Source organism: Diabrotica virgifera, chromosome 9 (genome assembly GCF_917563875.1).
Source record: "Diabrotica virgifera virgifera chromosome 9, PGI_DIABVI_V3a".
Lineage (NCBI taxonomy): Eukaryota > Metazoa > Arthropoda > Insecta > Coleoptera > Chrysomelidae > Diabrotica > Diabrotica virgifera.
Window position 1 is genome coordinate 29562983 of NC_065451.1, and position 16677 is coordinate 29579659.

General features: G+C 32.1%; 1 protein-coding gene and 1 long non-coding RNA gene across 9 annotated transcripts in view; one reads left to right on the forward strand and one right to left on the reverse strand.

Moving 5' to 3' along the window:
- Nucleotides 1-13199, reverse strand: part of LOC114326563 (zinc finger protein 260-like) — a 346266-nt gene extending 333067 nt beyond the window's left edge. The window contains exons 1-3 of one of the 7 annotated variants that reach the window (XM_050662204.1): nt 13094-13199; nt 12972-13025; nt 4148-4406 (exon numbers count right to left, since the gene is read on the reverse strand). The gene's annotated coding sequence lies outside the window, so the exon portion shown is untranslated. Of the gene's footprint in view, nt 1-4147; nt 4407-12971 lie in introns of all 7 variants that reach the window. The other 6 variants (XM_050662205.1, XM_050662211.1, XM_050662203.1 and 3 more) reach the window with 6 other exon arrangements.
- Nucleotides 13200-13426: 227 nt separating this feature from the next.
- LOC114326571 (uncharacterized) lies at nt 13427-16006 on the forward strand. 2 transcript variants are annotated; one of them, XR_007700944.1, is made up of 3 exons: nt 13433-13770; nt 13829-14031; nt 15826-16006. It is a non-coding gene; the product is annotated as an uncharacterized LOC114326571 (long non-coding RNA). The 2 variants fall into 2 exon arrangements; XR_007700943.1 differs by having other exon boundaries at nt 13427-14031.
- Nucleotides 16007-16677: the final 671 nt, after the last annotated feature.

Genomic DNA, 16677 nt, shown 5'->3' on the forward strand with positions numbered 1-16677 from the left:
ATAATTTATATAATAAACAAATAAGTTACACCTAACCAACTTTTCATTTTCAAATAAAACAATATATCGATACTTACTTCCATAAAATCAAAGTTCTGTTACATGTAAAACCAACTAAGCGCACATATATATTTGCCGGAAAACAATATATTTCTACTGCTGTATATCTACCATATTCAGTAAAAAGCTGATAAGTGTCTTTAAGACAGTGTGATTTATTTTGATTTACAGGCAAAACTAGGTAAATGATCGCACCTTGATCTTAAATTTAGGTTTAATCAGCTAGGTCTCTTCACTTTTTCAAACTAATGATAGAATGTTATTTCTGATATATGCATCTTTCATTAGCATATCGAATATCAAACACAACTGGTTCGCCTAATTCAAAATAAAGCAATAAACTTTAAAAACGTTTTTTCTCGATTTCGGTATTTCTACATTTAGGTAAGTACCTGGTTTTCTCAGTATACCGACTATATATTAGAATATTGTTCGGTAGTTTGGTCTCCGTACCATCAAATACATATTGACACTATTGAAAAAGTCCAACATAAGTTCCTAAAATACTGTGCTTATAAAACTCAGACTTATATTGAGAACCATGATTACACTGGGATTGAACAACGCTTATCATTAGTGTTAGGCGTGATATTTCGGGAGGTGTCTTTGTTTTCAAAATCATTAATGGACTTATTGATTGTCCCAGTTTGTTGGATAGTATAAGATTTAATGTTCCATATCCAGGTTTACGCTACAATGTTACCTTTAACATGGCCTTTCACAGAACATCCTACGGTAGAAACATGCCTTTAGATAGATATATGTGCTTCCTTAACGGTTTTGATATGGATCTGTTTATTATAAGCCTGGGCCAACTAAGGAATCTCTTGCCATGTGATAATTAGGTTTCATCTTGCAATGTTGTTGTATTTTATTATTGTATTTGTGTTTTTTATAATTTTATTGATTTGTTTCAGTTACATGTGTACATTTTATATTTTATTTTTCTAACTGTTATGAAATGTTTTGAATATCTTGCCTGGTGATTTTTCAAGCCTTTGCTTTTCTTATTTCTACTTTTTATATTTTAATGAATGATTGTACCTCATTTTTTATTGTGTTTATTGTATTTTTACTGTTAATGGGGTTTTCCCGTGGATAAATAAATAAATCTTTGATTAACTGTTCTTCTTGAAACTACCCTTCCTGCAGCTGCAACCAAATCATATCTTAGTTGATGTGCACTGTCCCGTCATATTTCCGAGAGCAAGAAGTCTAAGATGGCACAAATCAAGGCCTTGCAATATTATAGGCTAGGAAATCGAGACCCTCTACTACTCCGGTTAGTCTCATCATTGGACCACCTCCTCCAAACTCTTAACACTGTTGATGGATTACCTTCCAACTCTTTGTGAAATTTCCTGTAAACCAAAACCTGTTTCATGCCAAAAATGCATCCTTTTCGAAGTTGCTTAAATAAATAAATTGGCAATGACCATGAACTCTTGGCATTGTAATAAACTAAACTGAATAAACTTAATAAACTAAACTGAAGGAAAAATAACCTTATACAAAGTGTTGCATTTTTTTGGCCATCCATCTATATTTTCATTAATATTTGTTACAATTCTATGGTCGTAGGGTAAAAGTTTTTAAGTCAGAAATCATTGTATCGAGAAATACCAGGTTCAAATATTTAGGCACTCCAGAGAGAGTTTTTCTGTATAAATTAGTTGATCATACCATTGACTGTTCTGTTTTATTAACCCTAGAAAGGTGGTCTTTTATTTACAGTTTAGGTGGACTTTCGTCATTTTTATGACATGTAACAAAAAATTGGAAAAGAAATACAAAAATGTAATTATAAACCCTTTTATTCCAAAAATTAGAAAAAATGCATGTCTTAGCACTCTTAGTAAGTGGCACAAATATAAATAGAGTTGATGTACATCGAGAGTGTATGAGGTGTTCGCCCCATATAAGGTGATGACATTTGGTTGCAATATGTAGTAGTCATGTGCCTCTTTTTACTAGGACAATAGAAATATAACTTATGTTTCTTTTCTTCAGGTAACTGACATTCATTTTCTTCCCAAATTTTGAGGACAGGCCTAAGAGTGCTCAAAACTAAAAGGAGGACTATCATAAAATTTACAATGTGAGTCAAAAAATCTAACATGCAAATACAGTAATAAAGAAACACACCCACCACTTGTTAACACCTTGGCTGTGTTACAGGACAAATTGGGGCCATGCAAGTTTGGCAAAGCGACCCCTATTTCTACGCTCTGCAACTTTATTCGCACTTTTAATTATATTGTCCAATTATATTAGTCCTGGTTACTGGATAATTGTCAAGGCCATAGCCCAAAAAAATAATAAGAAGAAAAAATAAGATTAAGGTTATGGTATCAAAACGTAAACAATTGTATGTAGTAAATAAAATTACAGTGGAACCTCGATAAGTCGGCCCCCGATAACCCGGAAGTCCGGCTAACCCGGACCGATTTTCATCAGACAAACATTTCAACAATAAAAATGTATGTATTATGTTAAAACATTTTATCTGTAGCCACTTCTGGAATGTCTTAAAAATATCGAGTTTCATTGATAAAACTTAGCTTCGACCATAATATATAATATTTGAGAGATAATGGGTATTTGTGTAATTTGAACTATACAGTAAAAATGACTCATGCCACACGCAGAGCGACGTTCATTATCCATTATCGGGCTATCGCAAACAACAGGCACCTTTTATTCCTTTATTTATTTTCAACTGTCTTTTAAAAAATTATTTTTAGAACAATGGTCTTTTAAACTTTAAACAATGAAAGAGCCACTGTTCTTAAATAACATAACATCGCTCCGATGGCAGACGAATTTGACACAACCGAAACTGACCGAGTTTTTTTTACCTAGAAATGAACAATACTCTATCTATACTGTCTATACTACAACTATAATAGGTAAGTTAGATGTGTACTGTGCATATATATTTCATGTTGTTTTAATTATAACGGACTTTATCTATAAGTATACCGTATTTTATTAATTTTTACAATGCTCTCCGGCTAACCCGGATTTTCGATAACCCGGATCGGCCGCGGTCCCGATTAATCCGAGTTATTGAGGTTCCACTGTAGTTATTAAAATCCAGTACTGCAAGCAAAATACAATTAATTAAATTTACCTTTATATAATAATTGCATATCATATCGTATTGTAGAGCAATATATAATTTTTCTGCTTCAATGACAGAAGGTATGAAATATACGTCATTTTGACAATTTCAATTGAATGAATTATTTAAGATAGTTGCAATATTTCTCCGTGACTCACGCACGGTCGTTTCTCGTTTCCCTTCCAAGTACTTACACACTGCGAATAGACCTCGTACCACACTAATGGCTGGCTGGGTTGACTATGTTGTAACACACAGTGGCAAATGGGGTATACAGGACATATATGCCTTGTAACGCACCCAACGTAAGTTTATAAATATCTCTAAATGCAGCCAAGGTGTTAAATCAAGACTAAAGAAACAGCTACTAAGGAGTGTATTTGCAAATGGGCATAAGTTACATGATTGGTGATGAAAAGTGAGGGGCGTCATCAAATTTATGAGTGTCCACCTTTCTAGGGTTAAGTCTTATCAACTTTAGATGTAGTACTAGAATACTTAGAATACTCTATAAAACACTATCACACAAACTATGGCAACTTCTCTCCAATTAACAGAATTTAGACACTTAGAAATGACTTTTATCAATCTTATGATCTGGTGGATATAAAATCTGTAAAGGTACGATTCCGACGACTGCAGTTACAGTTGTCACCATAACAGATGTCATTACTTTGCACTATTAATTTGTATAATTATTAGCCACTGTTGTCCGGCAGAACGTCAGTTCGACAACTGCCGTCTGCAGTTGCCGTTTGCCGTCTGCAGTCGTTGTCGGAATCGTGCCTTAAGATTAAGATTTAAACACTCTGACCAACTTTGACTGAGTCTGTTAGAGATCAAAGATGAGTGACTCTACCCAACTTGTATTTAGTATTTTTGTTATGGTTAGGATATTCTATTTTGACAAATTTTTGCAAAAGTGCTTATAAAAAACAGTGTTAGTAATAGCATTATAAATACCTAATGTTTTCTGTAGACGATGTTTCCAATACAACTACAACATATCATGATCACCGAATTTTAGTTGAGTTTTGAGTTGAACTTGAACAAGAACCAGTGAGAGGAAGACAGGAACAGAACAATTGAATTTGAATTGAAACGTGAAAACTAAACAACATAAAACATAACACATAACCACAGCATAGAAAACGCAAACGTTTCGTTTATTATGCTGTGACATAACTATGTACCACAATTTTCACAGTACACAATAATAGGTCTGTTCCTTTGTTTTAAGTGTAACACTAGTTCTTGAAAAGTGTAAGAAAAGTGTAAAAGTGTTACACTTTCTTGTTTCTTTGTTTTTCTGATTTTTTATATTCTAAGGTTTTTCTAGTGTTTACACTTTTTTTCACGATACACTCAACTTCTGTCGTAGAACGCGTACAACTCGTTTCTTTGAAATGCTGTAGGAAAAAAAGTGTAACACTTTTCTACACCTACCTCCGAGACGGTGGTGGATATTACACTCGTCCTGCGCAGTATGCAGTGGCTGCATTCAGCAGAAAACTGCGATGACTAATCGATTACTTAGCGATGTGTAATCGCTAACGATTCTTCTGAATGGTATACTTTCATGTACATACGAAAAAGGTTATGACAACTGTCACATTTTTCAAAATGATTTGCAAATACGTGAAAGACACCCCAAGAACAGAAATGAGAATTATTATGAAATGGTAATTTATAAATAACCCCATTTAATTCATACATAGTTTCAAATTCTTGAATTTCTTGCGACATAGGTAAACCTAATAGGTACATACGAATAATCCAACAAAGCAGTTCAGATATTTATCAGTGTGATTTATATGCCTTTCAGCCTTCCTTGCCTTCAATTCATGTTTTTTTAAGATACATAACTTAAAATATACGTCTTAGACACACGTCATACGTCAATCTTATTTTGATTTGCTAAGTAATCATATTTCAAAACCGATGTTTAAAATGGCGACCGATAAGTCATCGAATGATAACTAATCGACAATTTATGTGGCATTCAGCAGAAAATCACTAAGCGATTAGTCATCGATTGAGTCTGCTGAATGCACCCAATATCATCCAACCGGAGCCAGCTGTTTAGCCGTTAAATGTGTTTGTTTACAAAAAAGATATATTTCTTTTTAGTTTAATTTAAACTAGATTTATAAATTGAAAAAACTAAAGTAGCTACAAGTTTTAATTTAATTTTGCTTAACCTCCGAGTGGCACTTTCCTGTAATTTTAAAATTATCACTTTTCAGTGATTTTTTTAATATGCTTTTATGTGCTTTAATATGCTTTTAAGTTCAACAAAGCATTTCCTTTAATTACAATTAAGCCAAAACATCGCAAATCCTGGGCCCTGGACTACTAAAGGTATCCGGTATCCGCATATCAGCCATGAATATGCCTTCACTACTCTACATCAAGAAATTTACTTTCCAATGGCTCTGTCACTGAATATATCAGCAAGTATAGGAAAACCTATTTAAAACTTATAAAATCAGCTAAAAAATCGTACTATCAAAATTGTCTGAGAAGCTCTAAAAGTGTTGCAAAAGAAACTTAGTCCATAATAAAGGATCTTCGAAATAAAATTCACCCAGCTTAAACATTTTTCCTTTCAGACCCTGGAAATCTAAATGAATACTTTGTTAATATGAGTAAAAATATAACATCAACAGCTTCGTGCAATTGTACTTGAGACACTGTGTCAGGTGAGGTGTTTGAAAATTTGAGTAACTTGATTCTGGGGTGTGAATTTCTAAAACTTTTAAGTGTGGTTTTTAACCGTTGAGAAAAATTATTTATTTAGTGTTGTGTTTATAATTTAATATATGTTTTAAAATGAGTTTTGTTTTATTTTTTGAGAAAAAATTAAAAATACAGCATACTTACAGTACTTTTTTTGAAATGCTATTTTCCAAAGTTTATAAAATTTCTTACGCTCGATTTTATATTAATAATGTTAAAGTGGACTTTAAATTTAAAGTTTTCTTTAACTGTAACAATTGCTTTTTTTAAGGTAACACACACTTTAACTTTATTATGAAATCGAGCGTTAGTCAAAATTCTAAATGCTCAGTAAATAATAACAATTAGGTACTTGTATTGAAAACAACATATTTTGTAATTTGAAAAAAAAAACAACATATTTGCAACATAGATAACAAAACAACATGCTTTGTTACGTATTTTAAAAAACTCTCCATCATGCATGCTCCATGAGAAAAGAAAATATAAAACTAATTTCATCCTTATTATGTCTCAGATGGCGTAGCTACTTTTGCTATAACTACTCAATGCTTTGCTACTCTACCTACCTACATACAATTTGTATTGTTTTATCAAAAAACAAGCATTTACATACTCTGCAAATTGTATATTTTTTCTTTGCATTTTCATATGAAAAAACCGCGGTATTTATCTTGAACTTTTTTTGAACAAGGTGCAATACTTAGGTAATATTATTATTAATAAAACAAAGTATATTAAAATACAATGTTAAAAACTTTAATAATATTAGCAATATTTAAAAACTTCAATATATTATATTATAGTATACATATTATGAATCAGTAGAAACGATTATATTTAAATTTGGTAAATTATAACTCCAATCGACCAGAGCACGACCACACAACCCAAAACACAAGTACGCAAATATGGTTGTGTGAAGCGTGGCTCGAAGCCGTGCAATTTATGAGACTCGCTCAATCTGTAGATCCTTGTGTCCTCATCTCGCCAATTAATGATTCTTTTGAGAAAGGTAAATTTCCAGAGTACCTAAAGACAGCTATCATTATTCCTCTTCATAAGGGTGGTGAAAAATCTAATTCCTGCAAGTATATACCTATTGCATTACTACCGGTACTCCAAAATTATTGAGAGACTCATAAAAGCATGATTTATGTCCTTTCTTGTTGAAAACAACATTTTATTACAAAAGTTCGGCTTTTTAAATAATAAATGTACTGCTGATGCCATGTTTTCTGTACTACATGAGGTTTATCAAGCACTGAGCAATAATCTTCACACTGCCACTGTTTTTTGTGACTATGCCAAAGCTTTTGATTGTGTAAATCATGAAATTTTGATAAAAATAACTAAATTTATATGGAATTCGAAGAATTTCTTTGAATTGGTTTCAATTTTACTTGGATAGTTGGAAACAACTGGTTAGAGCAAATAATACAGACTTTAGTCTCCAAAATATTGTATGTGGGGTCCTCTACAAACCACAAGGTTCAGTATCAGGTCCTCTACTTTTCCTTACGTTTATTAATGACATCCCTAGTTTAAAAATTAATGGAAAAAATTTTCTTTTTGCTGATGATACCAGTATTACTTGGAGCAACTCAAATATTGCTACTATACCTTCTGATCTACTCAAGATAAAAACCTGGTCCGATTCTAATTTACCTTTTTTTAACATAAAACAGTAGCATTATCCTATACAAGAGCTCGTCAATCTTTACCTCTTAACACATTCACAGACACAACTGCATATGAAGCCACTTACTCCATAAGATGTGTCTACATCTAAAGTGTGTCTGTGAATGTGTTAATAACAGCCAGATCAGTATCGTTGATTCTGTAAAGTTTCTTGGTATTTTTTTTAGATAGCAATCTTAAGGGTTAAAAGGGTCTAAAGGGATAAACATTCACTGAAAGCGATATTATCTTTAATACCTGTGGTGCCTTCAACATTTAATGTCTGACTAAATTATTCTTTATAGGCAAAAAAATTTAAGGAATTTTGAATTAATTAGTTTTTAAATAAGTACATTTACCAGCAACAGTTGTAACGTAATTGTGTCAACTCGACAGTATTTAACTAGTTATTTGAATTTAATACCCTAGCTAGGGCATTATTTTTCAAAATAAATATTGAAAAATAACGCCCTAGGGCATTATAATATAACTTACTTTGAAATCATGTACAGTGGAACCTCGATTATCCGTCTCTCCATTAACCATCACCTCTGTTAACCGTCAGGGTACATACAGAAGTTGTATTGAGTTATACATTAGCAATCATTTAAATGCAAAAAAATAAAAAAAAAGGTAATTTGATTTGTGATGAGGACACAAACGGCTATCCATTGCTGACAGATAAAGAACTCATTGAAATGGCAACAAAGGCGGACCAAACCTATTCGGAAGCTGACACAGTAGCTATATTGATGCTTGGACACAAGGAAGCTTGACTGTAGCTATATTGATGAACCTATTGTAACTGACAAAGATTTGCGTAAATAATCTAGAGAAGCTGCATCGCATATGCAATAATTCATCGAGTGGTATTCTCAACAAGAAGAAGCCAATAAAGTATTTTGCATGATCTTATGCCTTATGCCGATTAAGAAATTCAGCCGTCGCAAAATATGAAGCAGCAGTAAAACAAACACAAATTTCAGAATATTTTAAATTGATTCGATTGTATGAACACAAATCCCTCTTATATTGTCAAACAAACCATACAAATGAAATTTGAGAGTTGTACTATGAATTTTTATTTTTTTTTTAATGTTCTGTTAACCGTCTTTTCGATTATCCGTCATACCCTTGGTCCGGTGCCCTGACAGATAATCGAGGTTCTACTGTAATAATATTAATGTCCGACTGGTATATTATTTGACAAATAATGACATGATTTTGAAGTCAGTTTGATAAATAATGACATGATTTCGAAGTCAGTTAAGTATGATATAATGCCCTAGGCTCTAGGGCATTATTTTGAAAAATTACGCCCTAGGGTATTAAATTTAAATAACTAGTTAAATACTGTCAAGTTGACAAATAACAACCCAAGTAAAACTATGGTTACCACAATTACGTTACGACTATTGCTGGTAAATGTACTTATTTGAAAACTAATTAATTCAAAATTCCTTCAATTTTTTGCCTATAAAAAATAATTTAGTCGGACATTAAATGTTGAAGGCACCACGGGTATTAATGATAATATCGCTTTCAGTCAACTTATATCCCTCAGGCCAAAGGCCCTCGGTATATACACCATTGACCTCAAGTGTTATTATCCTTATAATACCCTTGGTACCTTAACTATAATCTCACAATCAGCCCATAGAAGGTGTCAAACAAATAAAATATTTGGGAATCATACTTGATAATTTATTAACAATTAAACGATTACTTTATTGATTACAGTTAATTTATTTAATGGAAATTAAGGTAATAATAATAATAATGTTTATTCAAAAATAATCAAATATAAAATCTTCCTGAGACTAAAAACATATTTAAGTGTATAATTAACAAGAATTAACATAGGAAGCCACAAGGAAATAAATCTGCACGTAGCTATAGCCCAAAGTAACTCCTGTTATTTATCCAAATCTTTACTAGTCAAACACATTTGTTTTGAAATTCCAGCAGTTTCTTCTTTTTATACCTTTTAAATATCTGGTGGTTGTTCCTAAAACAAAGACATAAATAAAAATTCTACATTGTGTACCATAAAAAAATCATAAAAATGTGGAAAGTATCACAAGAATAAAGAAAAGTCCCAGATATAAAATTCACTATTAAAATAAAAATAGTAAATAATTATTTATATCTGACACTTTTCTTATTGGAACTTCTTTCTGGTAACATCCTTAATCTCTGACTTTTACAATTTATAAGATAAGAGATGATGAATAAAGAAAGGGAAAAGGACTCTGCAGTATACAGTTACATTCTGCTTTCATTAATCTAGAAAAAAGATCAGAAAGATAATTCAAAGTCCGAAATTGTAAAAGTCAAAAAGAGATTAAGGATGTACCAGAAAGGGGTTCCAATAAGAAAAGTTTCAGATTTAAATAATTATTTACTATTTTAATAGTGAATTTTGTATCTGGGACTTTTCTCTTTTCTTTAAGAGATATCGCTGAAGCATCCTAATAGTAGATAACTATTTTTGAAATTCCACTTAAATAGACAATTTGATTTCGTTTTGATTCAGAGGTGTGCAGGCAGCTCCACTGGGGACGCCGTAAGGCAGAAACAACTGTCTGGAGATTGTGTATCGCCTCTGGATCGAAAGGAAACATAAACTGTCTCTTCACTATCACAAGAGTATTTTAATATTTTTATTGAATAAAAGTAGTCAAAAAAAAGGACTAGTTGGTGGAGCGAAGAGATAAAAATAGCTGTGAAAGAAAAGAAAGTACCATGGAGAGCTTATCTAGAAAATAACAGTTAATAAGCAAGGAAGCTTGTGAAAGAAAAAGTTAAAAAAGCTAAATTGGAACAGTGGGAGAGATTTGGAGAAAAGATGGAGCAAGACAGTAGTAGGACAAACCAAAAATTGTTCTATCAAGGTCTGAAAAAATGAGAGGTAAATCAGGTAGTACTGTCGTGCAAATAAAAAAAAATAAAATGGAGAAACACTTACCCAACCACAAGATATAGTTAATAGATGGAGTAAATATTCCAAAGAGTTGAGTAATGAAATAACCATGGAAGAATTAACGGAAGCCATTGCAAAAATGAAAAATGGTAGTGGCAGGAATAGATAATATCAAAACACGATTGTTGAAATATATGGGGGAATCTGCATTACACTACTTACACAAATTACTGATAACAATTTGGAAACAGAAACGCATCCCAGAAGATTGGGCAACAGCAGTAATGGCTCTTCTGGTATAGAAGGGAGGTAAAAAAGTAATGTTCAAATTATCGAGGTATTTTCATGCTAAGTGTACTGGCTAAGATTTATGAATGAACACTGGAGATGAGACTGAGAAAAAAAGTGGAACATCAACTAGACGATGCACAAAAAGGTTTCTGACCGGGCACAGTGTCCAAGATCATATCTTTACTATAAGACAATGGAAAAAGCCTTTGACAAGGTACCCGGACATCACATTTGGAAAGGGCTTGAACTGTTCGATGTTGGAGGAGAACTAATTGATGCAAGTAAAATTGGACAACATCAAGTTTAGGGCAACCAAACATAACCAATTTGTAGTTGACATTTGAGGTAATCTAAAAACACTGACAGTGTTGCCATGTTGTAAAATATTTCTTACTGTAACATCTAAAATTCAAAATTGAATAGAACAATATATAATTTAAAAATCGAAAGCAAATGTTAGATATAAATCAGAAAATACATTAAAAGCATTAAAATTATATAAAAATCAATAGTGGCAATAGTTAATAGAAACACTAAACAATGTGAAGATTTCTAAACTGTAACTAATAAAATATCTAAAATACTAAATAGTAATAAAAAGAAACTAACTTAAACTATAGACTGTAAACTCTAACTAATAAAATATCTAAAATACTAAATAGTAATAAAAAGAAACCAACTTAAATGAATAAACTAACCTATGAAATAAACATCTAAATTATAAAAAAACATTTTAAACAAGGTCTAAATTCATATGTCTAAATTATAAACAGATATGGCAACACTGTTCACAAAATTCATGCTGTTGCATGGCCGTTGCCCTAAACTTTATGTTGTCCGTAAAATTTATGTACTGGAACATTGTGCGAGCATTAAACTGTGAATCAAACAAATTTGCTAATACACAAGGAGTAAGGCAAGGTGGAGTTTTAAGCTCACTGCTATTCATTATATTATATATATGAATGAACCAATAAAAAAAATGCAGTAGAGTCCCGAAAATTAGATTTAGGTTACCATTGATTAAAAAGTATAACTCTGAGTAAATGTGTATCTGCAGATGACATTGCATTGATACCAAGTTCAGAGAAATCTTTACAAAGCAACCTAAATTTATAGACGAGAGAACTTGCAGACAAAGGAATGAAAATAAAATTAGCAAAGACTAAAACTTTACTTATTTCCAAGACACTGAGAGAAATCCATATAAACCTAGACGGAAATTTAGTAGAACATATGAATGATTTTGAATATTTATAAACTATAATAGACAAAAAATGCAAAAAAAATGAACAACAGAATTGCTAAAACATCACGATTATATCACTCCCTCACTACAGGTTTCATTAGCAAAAGAGAAATTAGTGAGAAGACAAAAGGGACAGTATATTATATACCTCCCTTCTCTGCTTCATGGAAGTGAAACATGGCTGGCTTTCCTAATAATTAAGCTTGAATTATCACATCTTTATTATTATTGTAGACATTTAAAATCCTTATTAATTGAATTACATTAAACTTACCACTTATAAAATGTTTACTTTTCATATTTTAATTTTAGTTCCCTTATATCTGTTCTTCTTGTGGCTTTTATCCATTGTCCCCGGCTTTGTTTGGATAATTCATTTAAATGTATTGCATGGGGAGCCTTGGGAACAGTACAAAATAAGACTTTTCCCTGTCTGCCCTACTCCCACAATTTACAACAATACAAGTTACATGTATAAGCTTCCCAAGAAAGAAAAACTGATAACTGCTATGGACTAATTCAGTTCTGTAGGCGATAAACTACTTTATATTTGATTTGCTGCACACAATTTCGCTGCACAATCGACAATAAAAACAAACAGGATATTCTTTACAAATGTAAATATTAGGATTAGGTTATGTTATGTTATGTGCCCCTAAGGAAAAAAGAGGATTACTCGTCCTCTCTCTTTCCTTGTCTAAGATGTGCCCCCAGTTAGGCCATATTCGGAAGTTCCTTGTCCCTTTGCTTGATTGGCACACCGATAATTTTCGTTTAATACTGTCCGCTGTCATGAGCCGCTGTCACATCCGCTGTCATTTTACACTCAAATGTCCATAGAATTTCGTACACTTACACTCAAAAGTGAAACACTAAAAAACAAAGGAACAGACCTAATCACTCACAAATCAAATTGATAACAATAGGGCTTTTCATTCACAGTTATTTGTTTCGAGCTTCTGTCATGTGACACATAATATTAATATATCTACGTCATACGTTATTGGTATATAACAATGATACAAACCAAACACGTATGGCGTAGATATATTAATATTATGTGACACATGACAGAAGCTCGAAACAAATGACAATCGATGAAAAGCCCTATATGAAAAGTGTAAAGTGAGTGAGGCATAGATAAATAATATATAGTATTACCAGATAGATAGGCAACTCACTATAAAAATTTGGTTCCTTACGCCATTTGCGAGACAAGAATCTACAGGTCGAGCAAGTCTCGTAAATTTCACGATTGCGAGCCACGCTTCACGCAACCGTGTTTGCGTACTTGTGTTTCGAGTTGCGTGGTCGTGCGGAGTTATATTTACCAAATTTAAATGTAATAATAATATACTATTCTCAATATGGCTACTGGGTGTAAAAGATAAATCTTATTCTATCTGTTCTTCATGAGTTTTAGATAATTTTAGTTGTATTTCTTTGTAATTTTGTGTTGTACAAAGATTAATTTAACATTTTCTCTGGAAGTATTAATTTAGAAAGATAATATGCTTCATTGGTGTTGTGTTTTGAAGTGTGAAATGCAAAGTAATTGTGATAAAGTCAAGATAAAGTTCACTTTTAAACTGAACTAAATAAGGTATCTGAGAGACAACAATGGTTAAATGCAATACAATGTACAGGTTTTACTAGCGAAATGAAAATTTTCCTGTCCTGTCTGCTGTAATCATTTTATATCTGGTAAGTTACAATTACAACAGTAACGATTTTTGAAGATGTTAACATTTTAATCTTATAGGAAAATAGGAAAACCAGCCGACTTAATCGATAATAACAATCTCCAGATTGGGTTCCTTCAATAAATATGGGCTATAAACACAATGAAATAAGTTCCCCAAAATCTAAAATGGAGTGCTATCAAAGGAGAATTAAAGGAAAAAATATTCATATTGAAATTATTTATAAGGCACTGGACTGTCTTAAATTCTACAATAATACTAGGTGGGTAAATGATTTTAGACATTTTTCATTAAGAGTAGATTAAGATTAAGTAGATTTTCATTCAGTAGATTTAAGACTTGTTTACACGGGTAGAGTAATGATGCAAGTACTTGATAGAGTAGAGTAACTCTACCTGTAAAAATGCTCAGCACAGTAGAATAGCTGGTAGAGTGTATAGTTGGAGTTAAAGTAGAGTGACTAGCAACCTATGGCAAAGTAACTACTCTATGACCACCACTACTGCCAAAATGTCTACTCGGCTGCACACTCTACCCATGGAACACGCTCAATTATGGCAGAATAGAGTAGGTAGGAGAGTACATGGGGGCGCTGTCATTCTGGCTGGAATTGTGTTTTGTGTAAATAGTGAAAATGAAGTTCACCGAAGATGAAACTTTAAAACTTGTAGAGCTATAATACGGCGAATACCAGTGTTTATGGAATTTAGGTAGTGTATACTACAGAAATAAAAGTTTGCAGCAAGCTGCGGAGGATGAAATCGTCGAAAGAATGGCAAAGGAGGCTTTGGAGTAAACGAGCTTAAGCAAAAAATTAAGAATTTAAGGTGCACTTATAATCAAGAGTGTTTAAAAATACAAAAATCGGTTTCACTATACTAGCATCAGTACTATACTTGTACTCTCCTCATGTGAATGGTATCAAGCCATTTTTGGTAGAGTACTACCGCTACTCTACTCTCCTCAAAACTCTACCCATGTAAACAAGTCTTTACAAACAGTGGAAAATGAGGTAGCTAGTAGAGTAGTAGTAGAGTAAAATATACTGGTTTAGCAAATTACAATGTTTTAAGTTAATACAGTAGCGATCAACAGGTAGCCAAAACGTGTTCCAAGATTGCCACTGTAATTTTAAATATTTTTTCGAGGTATTTGGCACACGTATTCGTAAAATAATAAAGAATGGCGGTACAGAGCCCAATTTGAAAAATATATTAATATGTGGAAATTACTCTGTAATTATACAATATTTAAAAAAGAGCCTGTACCGCCATTAAGAAGAACAAAAAAATACACTTTCTTCAAATAAACTTTTTTATCTGATGCCTAGATTTTGTGTAATTTTGGAACTACTAATGAAATAAAAAATTTTAGTAGTTCCAAAATAACACAAAATCGGATAAAAAAGTTGTATTTGAAGAAAGTGTATTTTTTTGTTCTTCTTAATGGCGGTACAAGCTCGTTTTTTTATATTGTATTTAATTACAATAATTTCCACATATTAATATATTTTTCAAATTGGGCTCTGTACCACCATTCTTTATTATATTAAGAATATGTGTGCCAAATATCTCGAAAAAATATTCAAAATTACAGCCGCAATCTTGGAACACCTTTACGCTACCTGTTGATCGATACTGTTACCTCTTAAGATAGTTTTAATAGTTATTTATGATATAAGTATTAAAAGTACAATTTTAAGACGCGCATGTGAAAGTTAACTTGAAAAAATAATTTTATTAATGTTTTGACTTCCACATCAGATGTCATTGTCAAAATACAAAATATTCATTATTATTAGGTTTATTCTAGCAAACAGTCAAACTAGTCAAAAACCGTCAGCAAACAGTTGGTCGGTAAAAGAACATAATACAGTCACCAGTGCGATCCCCTCTACTCGCGCTGGTCCACTATTCGCTGATGATTTCAAACTGTTTGAAACTGATGCTAAAACAAACCTATTATTATTATGCATATCATTATCTGTAAATAATATTTCTTCTGATTGTTAATTGTAAAGGATAGAAAAATTACCATTTATTTTATTTTTTTTTAGAATCAGCTGAGAGAAGTGGTCTACAAAAAACCAGGAAGGAAACGGAATATGTGGCTACGAAAGGCAAAAGAAAGGTTTACAAAGCAAATGTGACACATTTTTTTGAAATATTTAGGAATATCAGTAAATTGCATTAAAAAATGTATGAAAAGATTTTGTTCAATAAAAATGTTTATATTTATCAAGGATGTATTATTTGGTATGGCCACATATCGTCAGTGATGTAATAATACATCCTATCTGTTTTTTTCATGAGTTTTGTAAGAGAGACTAAAAACTTGTCTTAGGGTCACCTCCTGTTTTCATATGATATTTGTTTTGTAGTAAATTAAACTATCTATGAACTACAAAACAAGTCAAAACTTACATATGAACACAGGAGGTGACCTTAAAACATGTTTTTCCATCTCTCATACAAAACTCATGAAAAAACAGATAGGAGGTATTGTCACATCAGCAAGGATGTACAGTGATGAGTGCCCTAATAACCGGCAAAATATGGGCAACATATTTAGTTGTGAGATAAAAAGAAATGAAACTAGTCGAGCTGGGAAATTTAGCGAAATTAACCTTTAAATTTACGTTATATTGATCCCACCTTTACACATATCGGAGGAGTATGTCAACTAAAACTGTCACTGTGACAGTGGTAGTTTCCAAACTCGTCTGATATGTCTGAAGGTGGTACACAATCAATACAATCTAAATGTATAAGTTAATATCGCTAAATTTCCCAGCTCGACTAGTTTCATGTCTTTTTATCTCACTACTTAATACATCTTTTGTGCTATTTTGCCGGTTATTAGAGCGCTCATCACTGTATTTCTGGTATATCCAGGGAATGTCTACAAA